This window comes from Schistocerca gregaria, chromosome 2 (genome assembly GCF_023897955.1).
Source record: "Schistocerca gregaria isolate iqSchGreg1 chromosome 2, iqSchGreg1.2, whole genome shotgun sequence".
Lineage (NCBI taxonomy): Eukaryota > Metazoa > Arthropoda > Insecta > Orthoptera > Acrididae > Schistocerca > Schistocerca gregaria.
The window spans coordinates 461166397-461192979 of record NC_064921.1 but is presented as its reverse complement, the minus strand read 5'-3'; the positions used below and the strand labels follow the sequence as shown (position 1 = coordinate 461192979).

General features: G+C 39.5%; 1 protein-coding gene across 10 annotated transcripts in view; it reads left to right on the top strand.

Moving 5' to 3' along the window:
- Positions 1-268: 268 nt before the first annotated feature.
- LOC126325899 (protein muscleblind-like) overlaps positions 269-26583 on the top strand; it is a 576348-nt gene continuing 550033 nt past the window's right edge. For 4 of the 10 annotated variants that reach the window (XM_049995455.1, XM_049995415.1, XM_049995430.1 and 1 more), the window contains exon 1: positions 288-523. The gene's annotated coding sequence lies outside the window, so the exon portion shown is untranslated. Of the gene's footprint in view, positions 524-26583 lie in introns of all 10 variants that reach the window. The other 6 variants (XM_049995423.1, XM_049995446.1, XM_049995465.1 and 3 more) reach the window with 4 other exon arrangements.

Genomic DNA, 26583 nt, shown 5'->3' with positions numbered 1-26583 from the left:
TTGCACGGCACGGCATCGAGTGGTGCAGCTCGACAAAAATTAATCTTTTCTGTTCCCAACTTCCCTACCTAATGAATCTCGCTGGTCGTTCATTTTGTTGTTGGATGGTGAAGCAGTCGCGCATGGAACGACTTCTTTTTTCCTTTTTTTTTCAGCGTTCGTCCTCTCCTGCCGTCCCTCCGCTTCGCCCTCCCCTCCAGCGCGCGGCGCTCCCCACCACTTCGGCAGTTTCCCTTCTTCCTCCGCATTCAACGCTATACGCCGAATTAATCCGAACGGAGCAGCCGATGTCGCCCGAAGCAAAGGCTTGGGGATTTGACTCTGCCCAGCGGAGTGCCGTAGCAGTAGGTTCGTGCTTGCTAGGTGGCTGGCTGGTTGGAACTTTGTCCCCGTTGTGCGTGTTGTATTCATCAAATTTACTGTGTTTTATCTTCACCGCCGCTTGTGCTGCTGCTGCAACGCCAATGGAGAAGCCTTTTAAGCTTGTGCTATCATTCTGAACCTATGCGGCATTTTTGTACAGGTTAGTTGTGCGAGTACCTACTTGTTTCCTACGTGTTTTCAGTTTTTTTCAGGTGCTTGTGGAAGAAGATTACAGTATCAAACAGAAATTTTGCGTTTTTCGCCTTCTTTCAGCCGACTGTAGCTTTTCTCGACGGAGCGTCAATTAAAATTTCGTGTGTGAGAATACAGTGCGTTGACGAAACAGAGACAATTATTTAAAGAGAGCTATCAACGAAATATATTCCGTCCTTCGTGAAAGTGATTAAGTGAATTTTACAGTAAAGAAGGATGTGGTGTGTCCGAGTGAAATGTGTTGTCAGCATACTATGCGACGTTTCAGTGATGACGTTTCGTGCAGACGTGTGATCCACGTAATGCTGATGTGATGATGCAATGAAGGAGATTATATAATGAAGTTTACGCAACGCCAAAATTGCTCTCTGTTTTCCTTCTCAAGAAAGTGAATGGAAACAACGCCATCTATCGAAACAGAAAGGATACGGCCACGGTGATTCCCAGCTGTGATGTGAGACGTTAGTACTTTCACTTTTGGCGTCGGAAAGTGACAACGTTCACAACTATAGTAATTCGCCAGACTAAACGATATGCAGCAGTTGAAAGAAATTATTTGTGCTTTTAGTATTCTACGTATATTCTTTAATCTTTTCGGAAGTTTGGCTCTCCATCATGAACTCCATACGTAACAGTGATTGTAATTTGCTTTTTTCACTTGGGTGTAGCGTAGCAGGCATCGGATGTTCACCTTTAATTCACATTCATATCAGTAATTGAACTGATAAATGTCTTAAGTTTGATTGCATGAATATTTTTTGCTTAAGCCATTGAATGAAATTAATTTTTGCGAACTGTAGTGCTATCGATGCTGCGTGGTGTATGTGTAAAATTTGCTGGCAGCTCCGTTTTCTATTTTTTTTTTTTAATTTTTTGGGCAAGCTCTGAAGACTTCATAAAATGAATCCCACTAAGAAATACTGTAACTTCTGATACAAAATGCTCAGGCCGGGATAAAGGTCAAACGCCAGATGTTAAAATGAAGATAAAGTGTCTTTACCTGCTTTGATTGTCATAAAATCAGGACACACACACTAATAAAAAAGCAAGATACAACAGAAGTAAATTAAAGGCGAAATATTTTTCTTCTTCCATCAACTCTTCATTATGTGTCGTATGGTTCTAACTTTGAAATACTTTAGAATTTTCTTGTTTGAATAAGATTTGTCATCCACATCTTATTTTCTACAGTACACGAGAAATGTCATCAGTAAAGGCTCTAAACATTTCGAAGTACAACATATGCTATGCGTGTGGAATTGTTACGGAGAGAATCGCATATCGGAAATCATTTGAACTCTTCTGTTTCTGAGGATTCTGTTTGATTAGAAAATGACTCTCTAGTTCATTAAAACCATGCGCATCGTTCAGAAATGATTTGATTCTGAAGTGCACATTAATTTCATAGCGAATTTTCCTTTTAAATTTTTAAAATCAGCCTACTACTTTTCATTGCTGCTTTCTCTGCAGACAAGCAAATAGAAATTTAAAAAAAAACTGGTTTTAGGATGTGTCAGGATAAAAATATAAATCGTAATCGTTGCATGTTTGTCCGTTTGATTAGAATATGACGTACTGGCTCATTAAAATGATGCGCATCATTCTGCAATGATTTTATTGTAAGAGTGCAACGCTTTAGTAAGACTTTTGATGAGACTTATCACTGCTTGGCAATTCTGGCGAAATATATTAACATTTACTAAATCCGCATTTCATGTAAAACACATACATAATAATCACGTATTCGATTCATAGATGTGTATTCTTTGTTTTATTATGGGTTGTAAGGTTTCAAAATAAATTGTTTCGAATCTCCAAAACAACGCATAATGTAGTTAAGTCTTCTTCAGTCTAGCCAATTTCCTTTTGTAATAAACAATATCAACCCACGTGTGTTATCACTATTGATTTTTAATGTCGAGGGAAGTAAGACAACTTGTTATTTTTATAATGACAGAAAGATAAATGATTGTAATTAATTTTTTAGTTTACTGTGACAGTGTCGTTTCTGACAGTATGTCACTGCGACTGAGTATGTTTCGTCAAATTTTTTGTACTGCATGTTTTAAAATCAACTACATATTTTCATTACTGGTTTCCGTTTCAAAAAGTGTATTGGAAACGTGTAAACGTACCTTTACGTACATCAGGAGCACGTGAGATAACTTCAGATTTATAGGGATAGCTATGCGTGTGGAATTGCTAGTTGTAGACATTATAATCAACGAGAGATGTTGTAACTGAATTTCAGCACTGTTTCTGCATATTGCATATAACAATATTTTCTACTCTTTGGTGTTGCATTGTCGAAACACAACTATGTTCATATTCACTTCAGCCTTTTCACTTCTTGTCTCATCATGGAAGAGTACTACTCTCTATTCTGAAATTATCAACAAATTTTAATCATGTTGATGTAAACTTCCATGTTTTTCTTTATGTTTACCTTAACTGTCCCAATTCATGTCTTCTGCCGTAGAGTATTATAGATATTACCATCACGGACGAAATACTCATGGCGCCGTGCAGTAGGGACAAAAATATAAGACTCTTATACAAGTATAAAAACAAATAATGCACCTGGTTTGTCAAATAATGATAATTTCTGAATAAAAAAGAAATTGCACCACCAACTGCTAAACGTGTATGTATGTATGTAAACGTAACTGCGTTTTGCACAACTCAGGTTCAACTTAGAAAACATAACTTTATATAATCTGTAATTTTATTGAACACAATACTATGTCTTTGAAAAGCTGTTCATAACTATCAGTGTGTGAAATAACTGCAGTAGCGTTCAATGTTAACTCCATTTGTCATCACTTGTGTGTAAACTAGTTTGTAACTGCGAGTGCAACATTTACTATTGCTCTCATCACCGAATACGTATTACGAAATGAGTGATTGGTACGAAAAACAGGTGAATATGCGTATGAAGGCAGGCAAGGCATTCATGAAAACAACTATCAGTCTTTGTCTTTTAAAGAGTGCATTCTGTTGTCCAAAACCGAGTCTCTCAGACTTCTTAGTTTGTTCTTTATTGGTATTTGGAGTCTTTCGGATTTTGTGATTTGCAGCTGTTAACTGCCTTACTGAAATCAGTGTATCATATCGAGCATGCATCATCAACAGGATAGCTCGCTGATAATACAAAAAAATGTTTACAGATGTTTAAATCCCTTTCTTACGATAGGCTGGCTGATTACTTTTAAACAACCTAATTATCATGGGTTGGTTTGACTTTATCTCATAATAATTTACTTCCTGAATTGTGGTACACAAGACAGATAAATGTTCAACAATATTTACACGACCTCGACTTTTAACAGTGTCCTGTTAGTTAAAAAAAAGAAAAGAAAAAAGCTGTAATTGGCGTACTCGTACAGACAAACATTGAACTATAAATATATAGTCGTTGATCCTAAGCAACTTAATTCGGCAGCACAACCACCTTTTCTCCTTACAGACGAAATGTTTTGGCATAATTTGTTATGTTATTGGGTTTACTCGTTTTTTTCTAGAATACAACGTCGTTATTGCGTATGAATTTGGAATTAAGCATTTTTGCCCAGAATGTTTCTTAACTACGTCCATACTTACGAATACCATGACAATTTCAGTAAAATTTTCCCTGTTGTGGTCATAGACCCATTTGTCCATGTAGATTGCTTCATCTAATCTGAGCCACGGATTTCGGTTGAATTTAGTGTGACAGTTTGTGCGTCCTACTCGATAGATAAGGTTCGCTACGAAGTCATTTATGAATAAAATATTTAACTCCGTATTTCAGAAACTGCTCTCACACTGTAGAAAATCATTGGAAAAGCTGGCCTTGGCGCTGGAGTACAGGTTGTGTTTTTACTTCGGTGGCTCTTAGCTGGTACAGTATCGATTCACATGTCTACGAAACTGTTTTGAGCAGATGTAACAGCGTAAAAAAATCATTATTTTATGCGATACGAATGCACGTAACAAAATTCATCACTACTGTCAAACATTATTTTGCATTTCTTAATACAAAAGGAAGTTTTTGCGTCACTGTTTTCATTAATCGTAATTGTTATTGTAAGGAAAAGACATTACAAAGTAAACCTACAGTGTCACTTACCATGTTCACATTACAGACGAAATGATGACTCTGCCCTTTATTGTATCTGGAATAAAGAATGTGTCTAGAATTTTTGTGCTTGTATAGGACTACAATATCTTTGTAGAGTATCTTAATGAAGGATGGACTGAATTTGTCGAAATGCGTGTCTGCCTCCGCTATCTCATCTTTAGGTTGCAGTTTTCGGTTCGTTTCCAAAGATAACAAACAGCTATACGTGCAGCAATGCTTTAAAGGAGTTAATTGTAGGGAAGCCCGTTTTATTGGTAACTGTTTTGCACCATCTCTCAGCCACAGTTGAAGAGAGACAACATTAACAGTTTTACAGCCATGTATATCTTGATTCACTGGTCGTATCTAACTTTCAGAGCTATGTGAATTGCTTTAGTGCCATATTCGACGAGGGGCTCCTTAATTTTAATTTCTTACTGGTCCCATAAGCAGCGCATAATGCGCAGTTGTTGCGTGGACACAGCCAGTGACGTAGGCGCAAGGTGATGTCATGCCGCGGATGTCGCGCCGACTGCGCGTCCTGTTCGCCGCTGCAAGGTTGGCAGCGCTGTCGACCATGAACGCGTTGTTGCGAGTTAGAAAGCGCGTGGGCGAGGCGGCTCGCAGCCTATGTGGGCTAGTGGTGGGCTCCGCTCACGTGCTGCCGCTGGCTTGCAACCTACGGGGAGCCCCAAGCTCTTGCCGCGTGACATTTAACCTCCAGATCGATTTCTGCCGTGCCCGTCCCCGGGCCTTCCCTCTGCGCCCGCTCGCAAACCAGCCGCCGCCGAATCGATCGAATGATAGTTCGATCTACGGAGCACGCAGGTGGGACAAACTGCTCTGATTCATTCGGCGTCGAAGGTAGCTTACAATATACGACTAAACGCTACAAACATTTGTGACGTTACACGCCATCACATTAATGGTCTACCAGTCTAAATAACAACCTCCACAGAAATTAGAGAGGTAAATTGCGAGGTCTTGACCTGATTATTACAACTATACACAACGAATAGGAGGTAAGCATATTTTACCATTAACCTCTCGAGTTCCCTGAAGTTTATATAGTAGATCCTTATTTCGCCGTCTCCCTCGTGGCATATTCATTAAGGTAAAGGCAAAGCTAAAGCTGCAATTATCCTGAAAGTCTGTTGTGAGCAGCACAGTGCTTTACTTGGCATGGTCTAATTGGTGATATGCCGTTGCCTTCCTCCGACCTTTTAACTGACTTATGTAGCCAGTTCTAGGGGGAGCTACTGTTTAAGTGGACTCCAAACGACGGTGAAAGTCCATTATGACTGTAATTCAGAGCTCCATAGTGTAAATCCTCCACACAGTCTTCTGCCGTCACCAACTGAGTAGGCGGTAACAATCACGGTTCACTAGAAACCTCACTGCGTGTGTTCAGTAAAATAAAACTACCTCTTTTCGACGTCTGTTTACGTCGTTAGGCGAGTCCTCATCGATAACTCCATTTGATCGTTTTTGTGTACTATTCACGGTTCTGCGTGCATCAGAATAACGCGAGATGACAGCACAAATATAGAATTGAAAAATTAACTGGGTAGTGCGTATCATATCAAGTATGTCGGTTAATTGTACAAAAATGTGATGAATCGTAACCATTCATGTCAAAAATACTGCAGAATGAATTTAAAAATTGTATTTAATTATTCCTGCAATTACTGACGCCCGTGACATTCGAAAATTGGTAAATTAATAATATCAAATATTCCGTAATTTTTGGGCTTTGGGCTTTGGGCAGTATAGTATTTCAGTTTATACGGAATAAAATTGTCCTGTTATGACAACATTTATCCAAGAAAATAAGGTTAATACACAGATCCAAAGTTTCACTGACAAAAGAAGAATGATTCAAATACACCTCTCAAGTGACTAGAAGTGGAAACGTACGTCCAAAAAGCGTACACACTTGTATTATCAGGATCAGATATCACAGAGAGAAAAGTGGAAGTTCTTCAGTGTTGACACTGAAAATATTTTAACAGACATAACGCGATGTTATTCAGTTTATAATCATCGGAACCATTTTATAGTGCACAAGACCGAATCTTCTACGGTAGACGACTTTCGATGTGAAATATCTTGAAGCGCACCCGAACTCTCGAAATGGCTGTTGCATAAGGTGCTTTCAAATCTTTTTTGTTTTGTTTGTGTTCATCGTCATAGTTGAATCGTTTTAATTTTACTGTAAGGTAATTCAGAGTCACTTCGTAATGCATGTAGACGCTGCATGGACTGAGTGTTTTTCGGTTTTTACGTGCGTATTGATTTAACCATTCACGTGACAGTAAATATAAAACAGATCAAAAATAAATTAAAACTTCAAGGCATCTACATAGATTTCGATTCCTAGTTGTATCACAGAGTAGACATACAGAAAGTGACGTTTCACCGATCACGCTGACAGAAAATATGTGAAAGACGCTGAAGTGTCGTTCACTCAACATCCGTGGTCCACATTTTCACGCGAATCTTCCTCATTTTAATTGTGGGACAGAAAATATGCAAACAAGACAGTGAACGAATTGGAAAGCACGTAAATACTTTCGTATGAGCGTAGTTAACTCTTGAACGCTTTCTGCGTTGCATGCAGGTCGGTGACGAACCGAAACAAATTGTAATTCAACTCTCAGTTTTTTTTCCGTTCCCGCATCCATTTCCAGCTCCTTTAGTGATATATTATGTGTTACTTCTTAATCGTACAATTTAATTCATAGTGCGTGATATGGTTTTGGATAGCCAAGGATGGAAAGATTGAAGCATATATTTCTGTCGATATCTGTCTGATAAAATGCAGAACACTGGTTCTGTTGTACAAGAAGGTTTGAATGAAATCGGCCTTTAGTTAAAGAAACTATTCTGGAATTCATGTAAGGAAATATACATCGAAAATCTGTACCGGGGAAATCAGAAGGGAGACCACCGACTAATACGAAATCATTGCTTTAATTACTCCACTGCCTTCTATCGTCATTATCAAAGACTAGCGTAGTAAAGCAAGTAGCTGACAGGTAAATTTAAGCGAGGTGACTGAAAGAGAGTACACAATTAATGTGAGTAGTAGGATTACTTCTCGTAAATTGGTGGTTGATTTGATACTTAATGCTAATAGGAACCATCAAAATTGTACTAATGTATATTTAATATGTCATGAATGGTTTCGTTCTACGAACATCATTAAGTGATCTGCAGTTGGAAAAACAAAAGTCAGGTTAAAAGCTATTAATTTACACATAACAAATGATATGCAACTCACACACTACCAACAACCTTGATAAAAAAAATCCTCCACAGTACTAAAAAGAATCAGTTGCGTAACTCAAAATGATGAAGGGTGTTTATCTGATACATTACTGAGCACCTCAAGCACGTTATAGAGCAGCAATTTCTACTCGTACAAAAGTAAGACAAATGGTTGCCAGAAGAATTGTAAGTTTTTAGAGTAACAACTAAAATTAGCAGTTGATAAATATTAATGGTAATCACGACAGCAAAATCATACAAACGGGCACCCCCAAGCAGCACTAAAGCAAAATAAATGAAACTAGGTTTGCATAAAACATATTGTGTTGCGTTATGAAAGTATCTCAGCAGAATTCAATCAGTTCACCCGACAAATGTGTCTAGTTAATTGCCTACAGGAATGAATGCTCGTACTCTGCGTTAAATACATCATAAAAGTACAGTAAAAATTACCGAACAAAACTAGACAATATTGCTTCGGCTAACTTCGAATTGTTCGTAATTTTAAAAAGTGAATGAACCATGCTCGCATAAGAGATAGGCCCTATTGTTGAAAGTACAATGTTAATTATTAAACAAAACCTAAAACAATCTAGGATGGACTTGAATGTGTGATCACTTGAATTAACTAGCCTCTATCAGTCAGACTGCAATGCTATAATAAAAGTAAACGCGGACTATAGACTGAAACAATGGCAGGTAATATCCCTTTGTATAGTTTCCAAAAATTCCTCGGGAATGTATTCCAGAAACACCATGAATTCTCCTCCCTCAACTTTTCCCTCAGAAAACTTGGCGAAAATTAGGAAATCGGCGGCTATAGTGGAGGGACTACTCGTCAAGAAACATTCTAGCTACCCTCTTGTCAGAATACAAATGAAGTCTTTTAAATTATACGATTATTGCGGTGAGTGTACTATTCACTACTTCACCGCACTACCGTGGGTTATAAAGCACTGTACTGAGTAAGATAACTCCTTTGATCCTTGTATCTCAGTAGATACATGATAACGTCAAATCCCCAACATATGTTGTTTTCTGGAGGGTTCTGCATAGACGAACGTATTAAATGTGTGGTCATCTCTCCTGCACAGGTCAATATGTTTCGGAGACTGATCTAAAACGATGGAAGATAGCACATTGTGTCTTCAACAGGTCTTACTGGCCACAATATTTTTCATTTCAGTTCCCGTGTCACTTGATATAAGATATAACGTCCTCATTTCCACCTGTTTAGAAAGTAATATGTTCCTAAACGATTGAAGGAAATTATCATTTTGCGCCATTACCTTCCTCTTAGCTCTGTACAAACGACAAATAAATGGTCACTGGTAAGGGATATAGTTCACAAAAACAGTTCTTAGGTCGAAAACTCTTACCTAGTTGAACTGACTAAACAACATATATGGAAGACTCGCGCTCTTAGGGTTCCGAACCAACTTAATTGTGTATATAGATGATAATGAATTTCGTGTGGTTCAATGGCATGGTGCAAGACTTTCTACAGGACGCCACTTCGGCGATTTGGGTGTCTTTAAATGCGAACATTTTTAGGTTAGGCTTTACCGTGACTGTTATTGACATTAAATGAAACAATAAGTTTACTGTTACCAGTCACTGTTTATTTGTGTCCATAACCTACCCGTTACCCAACGGAAGAAAGGGGGCTTACAGTTTGACGCCGAATTCTAACATAGTGTTGTTTCCGGTGACTCTTCACATCGTTGGGGTGGGAAGGCTAGATTAACCGAAGACTGAAAAATCCGTGGTCCGACCGAGATACGATCCCTCGATTTCTCGGTTCCAAGCACACGTTTTACCGCTCGGCCACCAAGCCCTAGCATCTACGTAGGCGGTTCGTCTACTGATTTTGATGACTGTGTTTCCGTGTGACGTGGTGTATATGGCGATATCTTTTGAATGCATTGACTTAGTAGTTTAATTTTTTCACCGCAAGAGACCTTCGAGCTTAGTATTTTACACAAATTTCAACCTAATATCTCTATCCGTTCCTGAAAACAAGGGGTCTTAACAGATGGACAGACAGACTAAGGGACAACCTATAATGCTTTCGTTCTTTCCGAATTAGTTGTGGAACCATAAAAATGGACAACATTCAAAGAAGACTTGTGCTGTTGTTCAGCGGTTCGTTTTGTCAGCAAGAGAATGTTATAAAATTGCACACTGCCCAACGAATTGTCTTAGGATACTCCACAGTAAGAATAGGGTGCGTTCGGAGAACTTTAGTCAGAATTTCCCGAGGTCGTGTTCCTGTACGAGTCTAAAACGTACTGCTTCATCCAACTTATATCTCGCGTACTGACCTCTAAGGTATGCTTAGAGAAATCCGGGCATTTACGGAGGGGTACCGACAATCTTCCTTCCCGTGCACTGGTCGCAAATTAAACTCGCGGGGAAAATGTCCCCTTACTGCGGTCTATTGGAGTAGGTTTCGTTTCCTTGATGATTTAAATAACTTGTAGCACACTTGTGTGACTTTTCTTGTTTTGCGTTTCTCAGCATGACAATGAAGCACAGACTGAGATTGTATCGGAGCAATATTTATCAGAAAGTATCATTACTAAATAATCACGACTGTAATGAACTGATTGTACCGTCTTATTTTATGTTGTGACCCAGAAATATGTCGACAGAACGACTTTAAAAACTTGACATAAAAATATATCGTCTTAATACAAAATTTAATTTATATTTTCGTACTCAGCAATACGTGTGAACATTTGGACAGCAGTACAAAGTATTTCGATGATATTTGGAGTATTTTTGTTGAGTTCTGGTGCAACCATATGAAGATGACATATAGATTGTAAGTCAAATTCATCCCGTTTGAAAAAATGTTAATAGGCGTTGTTGTATGAATTTGTTCAATAAATTTAAAACATAATTTTTCTATATGATTAGTAACGTACATACGAATGAAAGACAAATGCAGTAAATGAATAGTTACCGTTTAAATACAGAAAATTACGAAATGTTTACGTCAGCACTTTGTACATATGTAAACTAAACATTTAATGGTGTTCTTGTTTTCTTGTGGTTGCCTCTTCGACTTGCAATGGCAATTAAACTTGTAGAATTATGTGTTAAAATTGTACGTTGCACGCTTTTCAGGTGAGGCAGTTCTATACTGTGTAAGATAACTCCTTTGATCCATGTTATCTCAGTAGATACATGATAACGTCAAATCCCCAACAAATGTTGTTTTCTGGAGGGTTCTGCGTAGACGAAAAACTGTAACGTATTAAATGTGTGGTCATATTGATGCTGTATGTCTTTCTGTTAACTATGTGTTGTTTCATATGGCTTTGTTCAGAATGCTGGAAATATTGCTTGTGTTCGTACTTATGAAATGATAATGACGGATTAAAATCATTTCATCCGTATTACTACACCTCGTTCGACAGCTTCTGGTCATAACACAATATTTGGGCAATACTAACATCTGTGGTGGTTTCTATTAATCAATAAGATTGTCAACTGTGGTGCTCAACATTATGAAGCTTATTTCTTATGAAATGAGTGTTTCTTTCATTTGATTTTAATATAATTCTCAAATCCTTATGTTTACGATAACGCTGTGCCTACAGTTCGGGAATTTACGAAATGCAGTGATTACTAAAGATCAGTTGCGGGGAAACAATCAGTACACTAGAGTTCACTACATATGCGTGCTTTCTGAATTCGCTATTACCCTGTATTGACTTCAGATATTAATTTTAGATGAAATGTTGACAATCTGATTTACAGATGCAAGGTCACGAGGACCACTTGCTTCAGAAGAGGCGATTATTACCTCCTGACTTCAAAAGGAGTTGTTTTTATTTAATTACTCCCTCATATTCCATGATAGCGCACGATCCAAAGAGGTCATGGAAAGAGGTGGCATATACAGGTTGTGTAAAAACAGTCGACAATAAGAACACAGCAGGATAGAAGACGTCTACTCGAGCAACATTTTCCATTCATAGGTGTGAAATGCACACGCCATCAAACGACACAAAACCACCGACACGCGCGCGGAAGTTTTTCCGGTAAGCGAACGTGTTCGGTTTTGTCTGGTCTGGCAGTGCTGCGGTTTTGTCCAACTTGCCACTGTCTTATATTGTGGTTGTTGTCAACTTGGTAGTGATATTGGAGGCAGGAATTTCGAACATTTGCTGTAAAATATGTGATCTGAGTTCAAAAATTTTGCAATTTACTTTCAGTTTTCTTTTCAGTCATTGAGTTTACATGCTAACATTCGTCGCTGGTTGGTTACCGTGTTATGACCGTAGCTCCACGGCGATGTATTTACGACATAAGGACATTTGGGAATTTTCGCTCGATCCGATTTCTCCTACTCTCCCTTGAGATCATTATCAGTTTGACGTTATTAGCAGGTTGATTTTCTCCACCCTGTCTAGAAACAAGAATAACGAAATTAATTAAAAAAGAAATATAAAAATCCGAAATGAAGATTCTGTGAAAGTAAATGACAAGCTCCTCGTCCAGGCCTTTAGGACCTAAGGGATGTAGAGTGGCCGCCTTTCATACTCTGCCTTGCACTGTTAAGCGGATGCGGTATGGAGAGGCATGTGGTCAGCACACCGCTCTCCCGGCCATTTTGCAGACTTTCCAGACCGTTAAGGCGCTACTACTCGGTCAGGCGGCTCCTCAGTTGGCGTCTCAAGGCTGAGTATTCTCCGTACCAGCCCTCCCATCAAGGAAAAATGTACCGGGAATCGAGCCCGTTTCTTCCACAAGATAAGCATCTACTCTGGCCTCTCAGCTACGGAGGCCGTTCATAAAATAAGTACGATGGGTTTACGCCAAACTGGGAGGAATAGCAGCACGGGAACATTTTACTTTAGATTCAAAAACCGGTACTTAGCCCCTAATTTTTTTTTTCAATTCAACTGAATCTTTATTGAAAAAGAACATGCAGAATAAAGCCTAAAATTTTTAATAATCTTGCAGAATAAAGCATGTTGTTGTTGTGGTCTTCAGTCCTGAGACTGGTTTGATGCAGCTCTCCATGCTACTCTATCCTGTGCAAGCTTTTTCATCTCCCAGTACCTACTGCAGCCTACATCCTTCTGAATCTGCTTTTTGTATTCATCTCTTGGTCCCCCTCTACGATTTTTACCCTCCACCCTGCCCTCCAGTACTAAGTTGGTGATCCCCAGATGCCTCAGAACATGTCCTACCAACCGATCCCTCCTTCTAGTCAAGTTGTGCCACAAACTCCTCTTCTCCCCAATCCTATTCAATACCTCCTCATTAGTTATGTGATCTGTCCATCTAATCTTCAGCATTCTCTTGTAGCACCACATTTCGAAAGTTTCTATTCTCTTCTTGTCCAAACTATTTATCGTCCATGTTTCACTTCCATACATGGCTACACTCCACACAAATACTTTCAGAAACGACTTCCTGACACTTAAATCAATACTCGATGTTAACAAATTTCTCTTCTTCAGAAAGCACAAAGCATAATTTTTTAAATTATTGTTAATGAAGTAGTCCTTCGTAATGACCCTGCATTATTAACTATACATATGTTGGAGGAGCGTATGCTCAGAGATACCAGTTTTCAAAATGTGACAAGTTGCAAAATCCTGACCATTTTACACTGTACCTCTAAATGTACGTACAGGGTGGTTGCATTAAACTTTTACTATATGAGCCCCTCTGCCCCCCCCCCCCCCCCCACACACACACACGAAAAAAGTGCGACCGTAGTACAGTCAAACTTTGCAGAAACATTTGTAAGTACATGCGAAAGAGAAATAACGAATACACCATTGAAAGAAACATATTTTAATTTCCACATGAAAGAGTAATGTTTGTCAATTGCGAACCAAGTTTACGTTGCATGTTACAAACGTTGCTCAACATGACGACCTCCTACATTCACGACAATCTGGAATCGCACTGGAGATACCATTTCACAATCGTTCGCAGTACTTTTCGAGCGGTGGGCCATGGAATATTCAGCTGAAACGACAGAATACAGCTAATGCACTCTTTGAAGACCGCACATTGCGTCCAGCATTTTCACCCGTGTCAACAGTAATTTCTTCGACAGTTTGTAACGCAATTGATTGGCGACCTCTCCCTGGGGCGATTCCCAAATCGCCAGTTAATTCGAACTTCCGAATCATGTTCTTCAACCCTGTGCAGAAAGAGGACCTCTCCGTATTTCTTTAATGCATCGATACTTTAATGCTTAATTAGACCAGCTTTACGAGTAAAGTCCTGCTCACCTTGGCCAGACCCATGTTGACTGTCTGCAACTGTAATGCATACTGATCTTTGTTTTTCAACCCTGCGTCGCCGGATCAGTAACGGCGCCTAACGGCAAGTGATGACACTAATAATGATAACAACTAGACTTTCTCTCTACCAAAATTACAGTCGTGTAAACCATATAAATGATGTAGTAAACGGTAGGATTACCGGCAGTATTGGTAGAATTGATAGGAAAAGAAACGCAAATGAATGTATACGGGAGAAACAGAGAGCCGACGAATCTCTTTGTTGTTCTGGCAAATGAGACATTTTCGTTTTCGCTTATCAGGTCGTCATTTATTTCAGGTGGTATTATTCGCTACGAACCTGTGTTTCTTTCGTTTGTGCCTTTTGCCCAACGTATATTTTATGGCTGGCAATGCCAACACGCAGGGACATACAGAGCTGCTGATCGAACAAACGTCGCAGAACCGTGCAATCACTGCTTCGACGGCGCATAAAGCCATTCAGGCGGATACAGCCGTGTTTAACAACGTGCGCGCTTTTAATTGTGGCGCGGGACGGCGAGACGTGGCGAGAGGGAAATGGACGGCCGGGCAGTCGGACAGCGCCGGCCGTGTCTGCCCCCAGGGTTTCCTGGCCACGTCACCGCGGCGCCCACCCGCACATTGATTGGCCTGTCGCCTGACCCCTTCTCTCTGATAGATGGTTTGCTTGCATTTGCTTCTCTCGCGGAAATTGTTTGCATTCCTGTCGCCAAGTGCGCCGTGCACGCAAGACTGCGTCGGTGACCGATGTACCTGCTGGCTTCCCCGTAACAAGATTTTAAGTAGAGTACTCATCTCATTAAAGGGCACGTTACTGGTAACCTACTAACGTGAACTCGTCGTCTGACTCAAATAATTAATTATTTTTTGCGGGAAGAGAGGAAGGACGGAAGACTAGGATTTAATCTCCCATTCCCGACACGGTCGTTAGAAACCGTAGCTCACCTTCGGATTGGGAAAATGCAGTGTAAAAATTCGACCGTGGTTGTTTCAAGGGAACACTAACAGCATTTGCCTTTGGCAATTTGGGGATACCGGGCAAAACCTAATCTGCATGGCCAGTCGAGGATTTGAACCCCGATCTTCTCAAATGTGAGTGCAGTGTCTTAATGCCTGCGCCACTTTTCTTGGCATTTTCCTTTAATAAACTTCTCCAGTGTCACACGTGTCTCTTGTTTTACTGCTGAGAAAGGTGATGATACAGGTACAATTATCTTTCGGTGTTCGATGAGTACGAAAAACTGACGCAACGTATCGCCTCCATGAAACACAGTATCCTGCTTCGCCACTGCTAACGTAGATGAGTCATGTCCCTTTTTACACGTGTAAATGCGTACCTATAATAAGACAATGTACGAAAATGATAGGTGGTGTAGAAAGTCATTCACTGCATTGATATGTATAGTGTGATTCACAAGACCGACAGAGGATCTCAAATTGATTCCATATTTCTTAATTTCCAGAAGTCTTTTGATACCGTTCCTCACAAGTTTCTTCTAACGAAAGCGCTTGACTACAGCGTATCGTCTCAGTTGTATGACTGGATTCGTGATTTCCTATCGAAAAGGTCACAGTTCGTAGTAACTAACGGAGTCATCGAATAAAACGTAACAGATACCCGGCGATCTCGAGGAAGCGTTATAGGCCTTCTGCTGTTCCTAATCTCCATAAACGATTTAGGAGACAATCTGAGCAGCCATTAGATTGCTTGCATATTATGATCTCGTTTGCTGTCTAGTAAAGTCATCATAAGGTAAAAACAATTGCAAAATGGTTCATATTAAACATCTGTATGGTGCGAAAAGTAGCAATCGATCCTAAATAATACAAAAGGTCTGGTTCTGTACACGATTATTAAAGATTCTTTTAGATTGTTACACAATAAATCACTTAAATCTAAAGACTGTCAATTAAGCTAAATACGAACAACAATTACGAACAACTTAAACTGGAAGATCACGTAGCTGATGTGGGGAAGCAAACTAGAGTCTGTGTTTTGGTGGCTGGACACAAGGGAGATAGAACAAATTCACTAAAGATACTGCCTACACTACACTTTCCCGTAGTATTCTAGAGTATTACAATGCGGTATGGGATTATTACCAGATAGAATTGACGAAGGGTACTGAAAAAGATCAAAGAAGGGCAGTCATTTTGTGCCATCGTGAAACAGCGGAGAGAAGCCACGGGTGTGATACGCGAGTTGCGGGGCCAATCTTTAAAACAAGAAAGTTTTCGGTGCTGCGAGATTTTTTCACGAAATTTCAGTCTCCAGCTTTCTCCTCCGAATTCAAAAATATTCAGTTGACGCCCACCTTCACATGTAGAACTAGTCATTGCAATAAAATATGATTAATCAGAGCTGGCACGGAGAGATTTGAGTGTTCGTTTTTCCCGCGTGCTGTTCGAGAGTTGAACGGTAGAGAAATGGTGAGAAAGGGATTCGACGAACTCTCTTCCAGGCACATAAGTGTGAATTGCAGAGTAGCTATGTACATGCAGGTGTAGAGTTGTAAGCCGGAGATCGTGCGGCGCAGCTACAACCACTTAGCACAAGGAATGTAAACCCTAAAGCGAAAGGGACCCTTTTGACACCACAGTTGAATGGGGCGAGATGTTCTGTCGCAGATCGTGACGTTGTTTTGGCTCGTGAAAACAGTCTTTATTGGACTCGTCATCATCACATGTAAAGGCACAAATACCACAGAGCGAAATGGTGGATAGCACCAAGTGCGAGTTCGATCCGACGCCAAGTCCAGTAGTATGCTCTGAGTCCAATCGTGGTAACAAAGCGCACTGAGTTTCCCATATGTCTACGTTTGTCGTTATGACCTGAACAGTTAAGCGAAGAAACTGGAGAGACTTCGACTGTGGATCTGCCTGTGATTGTGCTGAAACGGTGCGAAATTTCATCCCCCTAAGCGCGACACAGGAAATACACGCTGAACATGTGGCTTCCCGGGAGGTAACATACTAAATCGCACGGACATATTTCCGTCGTAGACTCGGTACACGAGTTTCCATAAAACTAGATTATTGCTCCTGTGTTCTGCATGTGGTCTTGTTGGTGCATGCTTGAAGATTTGTGAACGTAACGTTAATGTTAGACCCAGAACACACTGCCCAAGGATACTCACAGTACGTGAGACGTTTCGTGCGCTACATAATGCACTTAGAAATGCACCGCGCTTTTGTACGCTAGTGGGGTACTTGCATTGAATATAGTGGGCGCCAATCAAAACACCCTTTCCAAACAACATTGTGTGTACAAAGTGCAACTTCCAGCTGTGCTCAAAGGCATCACTGCAACTTACTTGTGGTGTTTAGAAATGTAGAGCTTTCTGAACACGTAATTAGAAGTAACAAGAAGTAGGACACAATAAAATAGAAGGTAGAAACACTAATAAAGAAAACCATTAGATCCCAAAGTGCAGAAAATAAATAAATACTGGCGATTGTCTTTTAGATACTTTCCGGATTGCCCCAACTTAGTGTTTCATACTAGATTTAAGTTGCGACGGATCCCCAGCCAAGATAAACTTCTGGAAAGAAATTAGTTTCATTTAACCTGTTTGCCAAGAGATGTTGCTGCACACAGTCCAGTGTTCCCTCACACCAGTAAATACCTTGGATATGTGGTACTGTTTGTACTGAACCGGACATCATGGTACAGCTCTCAATCTCAACCATGAACTTGTATGACTGGAATTCAAAAGTTATGACTGTTGAACAGGTTAAACATTTTGCTTGAAAACGGCTACACAGACGAAATGTTGTAGTATACAAAATAAAAATAAAATGGATGTAAGAACAGTCAATTCAGGAAACTAATTTCTTTCAAGAATTTTGTGCTGAAGTCGGTACTCAGTTGGACGTTATTGGTGTCTATTTGAATCAAAGTGTTTCCGCGCACCAGCACTTATACTGGTGCATTACAACTTTTGAAACTAATAGTACGCAGGAAAAACGTTGTAATGTCTTTCATTACTGTTTGCGCAATGTTTGGATAGTAACTTTCACCACTGCTTTGGCCTTACGTTGATTGAGCTGTCACTTTTGCCGTTAAGGAGTTATTAGTTACTACACTGAATACAGAGCATCGTCAGCGATCAACAAGCTCGAGCTCAGATCTTCGACTTCAAAATGTAGCTAAAAGGAAAAAATACCTTAAGTTCTGGCGTAGGCTCGGTGTTCGTTTTCGTTCCGTGGCTCTCCCAGCTTCCCCTGTTCGTCACGGTTGCCTGACGCTTTATTTTCATTGCCGTCCCAGCGTAGAAAAGAGGACAAAACTGTATCCGACGTGCCTTTCTTGCGTTGAGTCGCCGAATCAGTTGTAACCGAGAACGCATTCTCCACGACTTGCATACACTTTTTTCTTTTCTGGAGATGCTGTCACGTCGCTGACCTGTAACTAATGCCGTTTAGTTTCGGAGAAACGTTACTCACTAGAGCTAAACTTACGAGTAGGAATCTCCCAGTTTCTGTGTCACAGATCCAGTATGGCGTGTTTGTATTTCTATAGTACATGGTACACAGACATAAGCAATCCTTACAGAGACAAATCAATTTCTGTTAACTAGATATTTGCCTGTCAAACACTTTTGTGAGAGCTTCGGTCTATTTCTAACAGTTAAATGAATTATTAACATGGAAGTGTGATGAAATGTTGCTCGCTTGCAGACTTAACATCGACGATATTGTTTCTCTTCAAGAGCAGTTTCTTCTTGTTATGCTTTTATTTCATTCCATCAACATTTTATACCTGTTCCTCATAAAGTATTTTCTTTATCCTTGTATGTCTGTAATTCTCGTAATGATTGACATACCAGATGCACATCGCCACTAGATTTTTCTTTTACTACTTCTAATATCCTTTCCAAACGAACATTTGCCAACAAAAGTGAGAAGGCAATGTTCTTGTGTTCATATAAATTTTTTTGCCGCTACTGCGATGGAGAATGTGTATTGTTGTGTGTGATACATGTTGGAAAAAAAACCCTTGACGCAGTCAAGGAGGAAGAGGAGATTAGTAATTAATGTCAAGTCGACAAGGGGTAATTAGAGATGGAGCAAACGCTCGGATTAGGAAAGAATGGGAAAGGAAATGGGCCGTACCCTTCGAAAGGGACCATCCCGGCATTTTCCTGAAGCGATTTACGGATACCACTGAAAACTTAAAACTGGGTGGTTGGATGCGGGCTTGTGCCGTCGTCTTTCCGAATGCGAGTCCATTATGCTAACCACTGCTCCGCCTCGCTCAGCTTGGCTCAGTAAGCCTATAGTTACTTACAAAAATTCCAAGATTGGTGCACAAGGGAATCCTACGAAAAACATAAATTCTATTGCTTGTAGGAGCTAGAATATTTCTTTATGTTAAGACGGCAAATTGTGTGGTGCTGTCGAGTAATTACTGCGTCTTATGTAGATAACATCCATCAAGGCGCAATTGATCTTCTTCATCTCTGCCTGAGGTTAAGAAATTTCGAAGATAGTGTAGTAGAGACTCACAACCGAGAAAATGTCACAACACACACACACACACACACACACATCGTGCTTTAAAACAGCTACGGTAAACATCAAATAAAATCCTCTCATTTTACCAATTGCAGTACGTATTTCTGCCTCTCTTCTTTTAATCGCTTTTCTTCTTTCCCTTCTTCTGTCGATGTAGAGAACGATTCTTGCACGTTGGGGGAACCCGAAGTTAAATACTTTAGAAGAAACCGGTATGGTTGACCTGCAGTAACACCTTGCTTGGAAACTCGCATCCTTTATTTCATGGGGTAATTAAAGTTTTTTGAGAGTGGTTCATCCGAATTTTTCGATTTCAAAGTAATTTGGAGATGAAAATAGACACCAAATAGAAATTAAGTTTTGATTTTCCTTGAATATGTCATCACAAAATTTGAAGTGAAACTTAATAAATGTTGTAGAAAAGCTATGCAAGGAATATCGGATTTTCGGAAATGAGACATTTTGTGAATCAAGATATGCAACTGAAGACAAGTGACTTCGTTCTCGCTTGGTAGTAAAAAATAAGAACTGGACGCGAGTTAACATCATAGTACTCCGTATCCGATAAGTATCACAAACACGTAGTCATTAAAGTTTGGACTGAACGAGGATAGCAAAGTAATTGGCCTGTTCTTGTCAAAGAAACCATGCTAGCACTTTCCGTGAGTGATTTGGGGAAATCACAGAAAACTTACATCTGCCTATCCGGAGGGTGTTTGAACCATTGTCTTCCAACCTCGCCACATCGCTCCTTCAAGAACTACAAAATGTATCTGGAACGTACTGCGTTACCCAAATAAATAAGAGGCGATTGGCTTACACAAACTAGTTATAAGAATGTGACGCTACGTTTACACAACAAGCGTTTATTAAAAAGAAAAAAGGTTCACTGGAAATCTGGTAATAAATAGGACAGCTATCCAAAGGCGCATCAGTGTTCATTTACCTTGTTTTCATTACCTTCGAATCCAAGTACGAAAACAGACTTTTATCGCAGTGCATTGTGTTCTGTATGAAAAGCCGAATACATTTGACCAAGCCGAATACATCTGACCAAGAAGTAAAATAAACGCTGCTGTCGAGGTGCAATTTGCGTTACATGTATTTCGGCAAGGTCAGGCAGCATCAGAAGTACCAGAGTGAAGAGACGACTTAAACTAACACAGAGATGGTACTGCCAGACTGAGTGCGTTACCCAGTGCGCGAGAAGGCGATTCCACGCTGTAGCTGTAATATGAATTGTAGTAACGCGAATGAGACCAAGAAACCTTTCGTAGACAAAGTGGACTACGGGGAACCTCAGAGTGTTTTTGAGGCCATAGAGTCAGAAAATTCGTTTGTGTTAGCTAGAAGCAGCAGGTGAGGTATGATTGTGCTTTAAGATAAAGAAATGCTTAAAAGCTCTAAAAATTCAGGAAAGGTGCAAATATTTTAAGTCATCTAGAATAAGAATATGCTGAAACCCATTCTGTTTTACGTGGAAAATATGTTGAATTGTAAATTTAGTTACGGAGAACAGTTAAATATTGGAGGGAACATTATGTTATCCCAAGATTCTCTTTAATTGGCAGAAGTGAAACAAAAAGATCGTAAATAAATTGTTCATATATTAATAACGCTGCAGAAAAGAGTGTTTCGAAGTTTATAAACTATAAGTATATAACTGTTAGTGAGACGGAACGTTTGTCGGGCAGTTATTTCCTGCAATGCTGCTTCCGAAGCTCTCATTGTCCTTCTGCTTCTATTATGGCAACAAGTAGTAGTAATGAACGACGTAATTTTCAGCGCTTTGAGGAAAGAGGAGATAATGTGAATTTGACGCACGACTCCTTTTAATGAATGGAATGGTATTTGTCACCCAGTAATCATGCTGAGCGGTACGAACGTGAAATTACTTTGGAAAATGAGAGAACGTGAGCACGGCTACTAACGGAGCGAGATGTCTCTTTTTCCCGCAGTGGCTTTTTTTGCAGATTCGTGGCGTTGACTACAAGGCGCGTAGTAAAATTGCAAAGACCGTCCCTCCCGGCCAATTTTGGCGAATGGTGCAGAATATTCTAAGCAACGTGGCGGCACTGCGGCGGTGCTGAACTTTTATCATCAGCCGACCTGCCGTGTCGCTGGCACAAGAGCAGAGTTTTATTAGGCACAGCTGTTACGAAGATGGAGATTTTGCAGAAAACTTCTACTCTTCCTCTGCAAGGAGACCCGACCCAGAGGAGCTGCCCTGTCGGTGGATTTAGCACCTCTGATTAGTCGTCTGTTCTACTTTAACGTATTTCTAACAACGGTGTTATTGTTTTTCTTTGTTTTTTTTTCGACCAGGTGGTGGCGTGTTCCATAGCATAATGGAAATTGTCATCGTATTTTAATTACAGGCGCCGTCTTTTTTGGCTCTTTCCCGTGGTTAATAACAGGTTCCCATCCTGTGACTAAATCTCTATGTATAAAAGGCAATGTCCCGACTTATTGACTCACAAACTCAGCATCGTCCAGACCAAACCAATAAGGATAGAAACTTGGAATTTGCCGAGAGTGTAGATCTTATACTGCAGGTGTCGTTTAAGAGAGGACTTCAGGAAATTCCACCTATAAGGGAGTGAAATAGGGGTGACAGGTTTTTCTGAAAAAGGTCGCTATCAGGGCAATTTTGAAGCTAGACCTACGAAAACTATCTACTATTTTGTTCCTCTGTCAGAAATAAAGAAACGTGTTTCACCATATTTGGGAATTTAACCTTTTTGGGGCTGAAGTAGTGTGTAAAAGTTTCTTTAAAAATAAATCGTTATTAAAGAACTACTGAAGTATTTTAAAGTTACATCTATGAAAATTGGTATATGACATCTCGGTTACGAATAAAGAAATAAATGTTCCATTGTTTTTGAAAGTTCAACTCCTAAGCTGGTGAAATACAGGATGAAATGTTTTGTGGAGCTATTTCAAAACTAAATCTGTAAGAATTTGAATTTGGCTTCTCGGTTAGAAATAACAAAAATTCGTTATTCACTGTCTTTGGAAATTCAACACTTAAGAGGGTGAAGTAGGGGATGAAAATTTTTAAGAAAATATTTCGTTATATTACAAAAAAATTTAAGCTAAATCTATGAAAACTGGTGTTTCACTTCTTGGTTAGATATAAAGAAATATGTGTTAGGAGATGAAAGTTTCTATGGCAGGATCACCGCAAGAACGCAAAAGGCACGATTAATAAAAACCTTAAGACTCCTGTTACCAGAATCGCTTTTTGACCAGAAATACATTCGGAAAAGACAATGCTTCTATGGGCTAAATTATTGTGAAAAGTTCAGAAGGTGCTGCAATTTGTGAACTACATAAAAATCCGATTAAATGAAAACAAAACAGCTGTGTAGACCATACAGTTTTACAGCAAAGAGACAAGCTCTTTCATGCCCTTTTGATGGAACTCTAATGAACAAATACAACTCCTTTTCGTCTAATATATGAAAGTGTGAAAACAATTGTTTGCACTTTGGCAGAGTTTTAATTATTAGATTATTAAATATAATTTTCTTCGTCTGATTTCTGTTTGCATTTACTTTCAATTATCTATCGACTGCTCTTATCGAAGATTTACCCTAGAGTGAAGAAAGCCTAGCTGTGTCCGGTGGTTTTTTGTGCCGCAAGGCTCATAGAAATGGTCAGGTTTCTTTCAGAAGTAGCCGTCCGCCACTTAGTCGTCTAGACTAAAGACGCTGCCGTCCGCGATGAATCATGTAAAATCAAGGGTCTGAAATAATGCAGACGCCTGTTGAACAAAGTTGACGTAGTTTGTTCAGACGTGCCACTACTGATGATAAAAATTACGTATAAACTAAGCTAGTATACTGATCAACTGATATTTCTGCAAGGGTAACTACTTCTCGAACTACAGCAAAATGCATTTTTACTTACTGGGTATCTGAAGTGGAGGGTCTGCATTTCATTTGCCACAGAGTAAAGCACTGCAAATATGACTATGTATTTTGCACAACAGGACGCTAAACGTCGACTTTTCAGGAATATAATCTGCAATTCCGATCAGTACATGTGTCTTTTTTGACAACGGAGGAATATGTGCAACATGGCGACAGGTTATGGATTTCATGAATAGTGCTGTCAGTTTCGTGCATGATGTACACGCTACATTCACCTTCACAGTTTTTATTTTTGCTGTAATATATTGGCCATAATTATCTATTATGATTTGCAGGAGCAAAAGCATGTGAGGGACTGAAAAAACTTAGCTTATACGAAGAAGAGAATTATTGTGATTGTGTAGGAATCATCTCATGACGAAGTGCAGTATTGTACTGGCTTAACACTTACCTACTTCAAATATTGTGACACTCAGTGAAGATTTTATTCACGTATGCCACCGCGAAAGACTCCGAGGACACAAACCAATGACATATTTTTATGACAAGAAATAAGTAAATAATATTTAATTGCTAGCCGATAGAACGTGTTTGCCTACCTTTGATAGGGCAGACAAGGAAGACGTTACGAATCTGCAGGTATGGTGAAGTTCTACGTTCGAGACTACAGTTCTGCATCCAGGTAATATCGAGCCTACCGATATAAACAGAAATGAGTGCTTGCTTTCATCAACTCATTCATGCACACCCAGCATTTTGGAATATGCGTAGGCCTATGCCACACATCACGTTGATATACATAGGTTGGTACACGATGCGCAAAGACGTGAGTAAAATCTCAGGGTGATCTGCAGAAAATGTTTGTTTGAATGACTTTTCAAAATAGTCGTGTTGAATTTGTTTCATTCTTATGTATCAGCTGGAGTACCTAAACGTCATAAATTTCACTGGTCTGAACGGTTTAGCGCTAATGGAAACTCGCCATAAAAGTTTATAAGCTATCAGCAGTTAAGACATAGGTGACTGATTCTGAACGTACCTTACTTCTCTCGAAGATGATCCCTGTGAAGCTCGTCCAAAAACTCTAAACACAGATGAAAGCATCGAAAAAGTGTTCAATATGGTACTGCTTAATCGCCGTTTGAAAGTATACATAAATAATAACAAACTCACTACGGTTGGTTGTATTAAGATTTAATTACGAAAAAAACTGCAAGCTTCAGATTACATTTGCTGAATATTAGCCGAAACCTAAAACTAAATCCTCTGAAATTTTCAGACTGCCTTAAAAAGATTCAAAGTGAGTTTATGTTCCAGTTTGCTGCTGTGGACAGGAGGTTGGTGCACCGCTTCACGCCAGAGAGAAACAGTAACCAAAGAAACTAATGCATTAACATGGCCCTAAAACAATTAGATATAATTAGCTAGGGATATTATGGCTAATGATGTCTGAGGCGTGATAGGGATTTTTCTTATTGATTAAATAAACAATAGCTAGTGAAAACTACGGAATTATTCTGGGTCCACTGTATTAAAAAATACTTGAGAAATGTCCGATATTTCAAAACCAGAAGAACTCTAGTTTTTGGGCACGGTGTAGCAGTTACAAATCTGCTTAGGAATAAAGGAATAGCGGGATATTTATTGTAGGTACGATGTGAACTGTAGTAGTACCGATTTAGGTTTGATATACTTCAGTTAGTGGAAAATTAATGTCATTCTGCTTTCCTTCGTGTTTTTAGTTGGCTGTTGCCTCCGATATGGCGATAAAAGATTTCTTCTCCTGATTGACCAATTCTCGCTGGAGATAAAAGTAATATAACTATATTTACTTCTCTTGGACGATTATTCAGGTACTTTTGATCCACAAACATGTATAACATTCTTCATATAACTCCAGAGTACAGTCATAACACACAACTAGAAACCATTACATCAAGTCTTTAAGTAGAACGATGGATTCAGAATCAACGATCAAGAAAAAGTCCATTCTAATATCAGTGTTTCCACTGTCATCGTTTCAAGCATTTATTCCGGGAACTTCACGCTTCTCCCTGTACGCCAGCGATTCAAGGAGCTCTTACATTGACCTGTGCAGATATTTCCTGTCGCGAAGTTTCTGCGATATGCAAAGCATAGCTCCTAGCATTGTTGTTCACATGTAAATAAAACAACAAGTCCGCCCAATAGTTATGCTCTCCTGTATAATAGTTACTTCACAGCTATTTTTTTAGTTCGTTGACTTTCATTCATCGCTAAGAACACGTAAAATAGACATCCCTCTTTCGCAGTGACATGTTAACAGCAGAGAACAAGTGGCGGTTGACTCATTTGGCTTCCTGTGACTTTAACGTCAAAAGTATTGCGTCGAATGAAGGGGTTATGGTTGTCTTATATTGGCATACATTGTCTCCTTTTTTTAAAAAAGTGAAACTGATATCATTTCCAAGGAACAGTTTATTGCGACTTATTAGCAGGCGACTATTTTCAGATCTCTTAACTGTGTCTTTATTCGGTGATAAGTATTATCAAAAACGATAGAATCAGTGACAGTGGGCAAGCAGTTTACTACAAACGTGTTTTTAGTCTCCTCGAAACACACACACATAAAAAAAGACGGAGCTGCTACGCTGCTTACGGCCAACGACACGCAGAAATGTTTTGAGCAGTAGAAGGAATGAGCGCAGTGGTGTGTAGACTCAAATTTGTCCGCTAAAATGTAAAATAATCATTTAATTGCCTAGAATGCGTACATACATTACAATGAAAATATGATGAATAGACTAGTTTCAGTGCAACTGTCAGATCATACTCGTATAGGACGCAAGTTGAACAAAAACTGGATTTACCGGTAATAACGATATCATGCAACAACCTGTGCTTGTATGAAAGACAAGTCCAATCGGACTAACTTGACTAATACCCATGCAAACCCGTAAGCCATATA